General features: G+C 43.9%; 1 long non-coding RNA gene across 1 annotated transcript; it reads left to right on the plus strand.

Moving 5' to 3' along the window:
* The first annotated feature begins 3,113 nt into the window (after positions 1-3,113).
* On the plus strand, positions 3,114-5,107 carry LOC126990202 (uncharacterized). Its single transcript, XR_007744111.1, has 2 exons — positions 3,114-3,160; positions 4,097-5,107. It is a non-coding gene; the product is annotated as an uncharacterized LOC126990202 (long non-coding RNA).
* Positions 5,108-5,434: the final 327 nt, after the last annotated feature.

Raw genomic sequence — 5,434 nt, forward strand, 5'->3', positions numbered from 1 at the left:
CGTTCAGCGAGATTCATGCTACAACAAACACTTAGGCGTCTCCCCTCTCACCTACCCACGATACCGTTCAGCGAGATTCATGGTACAACAAACACTTAGGCGTCTCCCCTCTCACCTTCCCACGATACCGTTCAGCGAGATTCATGGTACAACAAACACTTAGGCGTCTCCCCTCTCACCTACCCACGATACCGTTTAGCGAGATACATGCTACAACAAACATTTACATTCTAGTTTTTAACGTCACATGATAAAGTACAGTTCCTTAGCTTCAACATTATGCAAAAATGTGTTCTTTATAGTAAACAACATCTCTGCTACAAGCAAAGCAACTCATTTGCTACAGTCATTTGAAACACAAGGCGCCGTCATTCACAGTATCACGCGTGGCTGGAGCTGGGTAATCAAAACTCCATCATTACCCACAGTGGCACTATATATGCCGGCATGGCTGGAGATCTTGTGGGCAGGGTCCCGGGGGTCTTGTCTCCTTGTGGGCCCCCCCACACACACACTAGCTTCTACAAATGAGTATGGCAACAAATGGGGGCTTCCAAATGGACCATTTGGAGGGCGGCGGGTACCTTTGTTGGGGGCCTGGGGGGCGTCTTCTTATATGACCCCAACACCCCTTTCCTTAGATACGTCACTAAACTTAGCCATTAGACTTGAGCCTGTATCATGGCACCCCCTTCAAGCTTTCACCCGGGGCGGACCGCCCCCCCTCCCCTTACTACGCCACTGTCCTTCCTGCAGGAAGTATGCCATCATACAGCCTGTGTCTAAGAAGGGTGACCGTTCCAATCCTTCAAACTACCGTCCTATAGCTTTAATTTCTTGTCTATCTAAAGCTTTTGAGTCAATCCTTAGCCGGAAGATTAAAAAGCACCTATCCCCTTCTGACCTACTATCTGATCGCCAGTATGGGTTCCGCAAGGGGCGTTTTACTGGTGATCTCCTTGCCTTCCTAACTGACTCTTGGTCATCCTCTCTTAACCGTTTCGGTGAAACCTTTGCTATTGCGCTGGACATATCAAAAGCTTTTGATAGGGTCTGGCACAAATCTTTGCTTTCCAAACTACCCTCCTACGGGTTCTATCCTTCTCTCTGTACCTTTATCTCCTGTTTCCTTTCTGACTGTTCTATTTCTGCTGTGGTAGAACCCTAAACCTATTAACAGTGGTGTCCCACAGGGTTCTGTCCTATCTCCCACTCTCTTTCTCTTGTTCATTGATGATATTCTTTCCAAAACGAACTGTCCTATCCATTCCTACGCCGATGATTCCACTCTGCATTACTCAACTTCTTTTAATAGAAGACCCACCCTACAGGAACTTAACGATTCAAGGCTGGAGGCAACAGAACGCTTAGCCTCAGACCTTACTATTATATCCGATTGGGGCAAGAGGAACCTGGTGTCCTTCAACGCCTCAAAAACACAGTTTCTCCACCTATCCACTGGATACAATCTTCCTAACAACTATCCCCTATTCTTTGACAACACTCAGCTATCACCTTCCTCAACACTAAACATCCTCGGTCTATCGTTAACTCAAAATCTCAACTGGAAACTTCATATCTCATCTCTTACTAAATCAGCTTTCTCGAGGCTGGGCGCTCTGTACCGTCTCCGCCAGTTCTTCTCCCCTGCACAGTTGCTATCCATTTAGAGGGGCCTTGTCCGCCCTCGTATGGAGTATGCATCTCATGTGTGGGGGGCGGGGGTCCACTCATACAGCTCTCCTTGACAGAGTGGAGTCAAAGGCTCTTCGTCTCATCAGCTCTCCTCCTCATACTGATAGTCTTCTACCTCTCAAATTCCGCCGCCATGTTGCCTCTCTTTCTATCTTTTGTCGATATTTTCATGCTGACTGCTCTTCTGAACTTGTTAACTGCATGCCTCCCTTCCTCCCGCGGCCCCGCTGCACACAACTTTCTACTCATGCTCATCCCTATACTATCCAAACCCCTTATGCAAGAGTCAACCAGTATCTTCAATCTTTCATCCCTCACGGTGGTAAACTCTGGAACAATCTTCCTTCATCTGTATTTCCTCCTGCCTACGACTTGAACTCTTTCAAGAGGAGGGTATCAGGACACCTCTCCTTCCGAAATTGACCTCTGTTTTTGGACACTTTTTTAACCTCTGTTCGGGAGCAGTGAGTAGCGGGCCTTTTTTTTTTTTCTTTACGCCCTTGAACTGTCTCCTCAGCTTAGTCTTCTTAGCTGTAAAAAAAAAAAAAAAAAAAAAGTAGAGATAACTGTCAGTAGCCTCAGAAATCTGTGTTTCGGTGCTGAAGAGAAAGTGGGGTTTAGAGGAAGAGAGATGGTGTTCCACATACTGAAAATTAAAACTAGGACAGCGAATGTTGCAGAAATTGAGAAGAAAGAGGTTCGAGGATTTATCAAGACTGTTGGCATCCCTCAGGAGATCAAATCTGACAGAGGCTCCAATTTTACCAGACTAGCATCCCAAGCGTGAAAAAAATTATAAAATAGAATTAAAAAAGGTGACTGTGACTGTGATTTAGTGGTGATTGTTAAAGTTTGTAATAAGTTGTTTGTAACTAGTAACCAACAAGAAAGTCCTTGTTTGTGACTAGAATAAAAATACCAATATGTAACTTAAGTATACATACATATATATATATATATATATATATATATATATATATATATATATATATATATATATATATATATATATATATATATATATATATATATATATATATATATATATATATATATATATATATATATATATATATATATATATTCAAATAGGATTGAATATGAGCAAGTGCCATCAAGAACTATTCATTTGTAGCAAGTGTTACTTACTGATAGTCACTGTGTGAGACTATCATGACAAACATATGCTGATTCAGTGAGATGGTTGGGCTTGTTTCTTTGCTACTAACAAGTTAATCCTCCCAAATGAACAGCACTGAGTGCCAGGATCCGAACCCGGGAATTCTGATCAGAAGTCAGGGCAGCAAACCGACCAGACCACCGACGGGCTAAAAGGTTACCGCGCCTGAGGCCACTTCTGTGGCCATTACCTGACGCCCCAGCCCCGCACTGTGGACATGAAGGTCGTTAGCCGTGGGAGGCAATTCACCTAGGAGAGCAAACTCCGAACAATAAACCCGGGCAGGTGGAGGTCGTTAGCCGTGGTAGGCAATTCACCTAGGAGAGCAAACTCTAAACAAACCCGGGCAGGTGGAGGTCGTTAGCCGTGGGAGGCAATTCACCTAGGAGAGCAAACTCTAAACAAACCCGGGCAGGTGGAGGTCGTTAGCCGTGGGAGGTAATTCACCTAGGAGAGCAAACTCTAAACAAACCCGGGCAGGTGGAGGTCGTTCGCCGTGGGAGGTAATTCACCTAGGAGAGAAACTCTAAACAAACCCGGGCAGGTGAGGCTCGTTAGCCGTGGTAGGCAATTCACCTAGGAGAGCAAACTCCGATCAACAAACCCGGGCAGGTGGGGCTCGTTAGCCGTGGGAGGCAATACACCTAGGAGAGCAAACTCCGAACAACAAACCCGGGCAGGTTGGGCTCGTGAGCCGTCATAGGCAATACACCAAGGAGAGCAAACTCCGAACAACAAACCCGGGCAGGTTGGGCTCGTGAGCCGTCATAGGCAATACACCTAGGAGAGCAAACTCCGAACATTAAACCCGGGCAGGTTGGGCTCGTGAGCCGTCATAGGCAATACACCTAGGAGAGCAAACTCCGAACAACAAACCCGGGCAGGTTGGGTTCGTGAGCCGTCATAGGCAATATACCTAGGAGAGCAAACTCCGAACAACAAACCCGGGCAGGTTGGGCTCGTGAGCCGTCATAGGCAATACACCTAGGAGAGCAAACTCCGAACAACAAACCCGGGCAGGTGGAGCTCGTCAGCCGTGGTAGGCAATCTTCCTAGGAGAGCAAACTTCGAACAATAAACCCGGGCAGGTGGAGGTCGTTAGCCGTGATAGGCAGTTCACCTAGGAGAGCAAACTCTAAACAAACCCGGGAAGGTGGAGTTCGATAGCCGTGGTAGGTAATCTGCCTAGGAGAGCAAACTCCGAACAATAAACCCGGCCAGGTGGAGGTCGTCAGCCGTGGTAGGCAATCTGCCTAGGAGAGCAAACTCCGAACAATAAACCCGGCCAGGTGGAGGTCGTCAGCCGTGGTAGGCAATCTGCCTAGGAGAGCAAACTCTAAACAAACCCGGGCTTGTGGTGCTCGTTATACTGTCGTAGACAATCCACGCGATGGGAACACCAAAGAAAAGGAAAATAAAAAGGAGCACCAGAAAAATGGAAAATACAGAAACGAAACGTCAAGAAAAGAAACAAAAAGATCATCCACCTTTAGGCCCTAACATCGCCAAAATTATGGATGGGTCTCTTCTGGGGAGAAAGCGGCTCATCCAGACCAAAGAACATCAACAAAAGGATGATATGAATAAATGAAATCAAAAAACATAAAGAAAAACACATCAAGGAAAGAAAAATATAACAAACATCATCCACCTTCCGGCCCTGACTAACATCACCAAAATTATGGGTGGGTCTCTTCTGGGGAGAAAGCGGCTCACCCAGACCAAAGAACATCAACAAGGGATGATATAGAAAAGAACACCCCAAAAAATGGAAAAAGAACAGAAAAAACATCGAAAAAGAAAAGCAACAGAAATAAATGAACAACATCAAGATAAGAGAAATACAAAGAAACATCATCCACCTTTCGGCCCCAAACAACATCACCAAAATTATGGATGGGTCTCTTCTGGGAGGAAAGCGGCTCATCCAGACCAAGGAACATCAACGAAAGGATGATAGGAAAAAAATAACAACAAAAAGCATCAATAAGAAGTAAAAGAAAAAGAACAGGAAAACATCGAAAAAGAAAACAAAGGCAATAAAAAGAACGAAAAACACATCAAGAAAATGAAATAAAACAAACATCATCCACCTTTTGGCCCTAACAACATCTCCAAAATTATGGGTGGGTCTCTTCTGGGAGGAAAGCGGCTCACCCAGACCAACGAACATCAACAAAAGGATGAGAGGAAAAAATAACATCAAAAAAGAACATCAAAAAAGAAAACCAACAGCAAGAAAACACACACAAAAAAAAAAAAAAATAGAAAAAAGAAAAGAAAGAAAGAAATGGAAAAAGAAAAAAACTAGATAACAAAAAAATATATAAAATAAACAAAATAATATAAATAAATAAATAAATAAATATAGATTATAGTAAAGTTAACTAACAGACTCTAACTGCTTAACTAACTATCAAACTATCTATTTAACTAACCTATCTAACTAACGGTAATAAGATTGTAATGGTTTTCCGGGTATACCCCATTCACGGTGCTCAATAACAATGATGATAACAGTATAGCAGCAAGTAGTACGCAGTAAGTTATGAGGCGGCA

Source organism: Eriocheir sinensis, unplaced genomic scaffold, assembly GCF_024679095.1.
Source record: "Eriocheir sinensis breed Jianghai 21 unplaced genomic scaffold, ASM2467909v1 Scaffold1491, whole genome shotgun sequence".
NCBI classification, from domain to species: Eukaryota; Metazoa; Arthropoda; class Malacostraca; order Decapoda; family Varunidae; genus Eriocheir; species Eriocheir sinensis.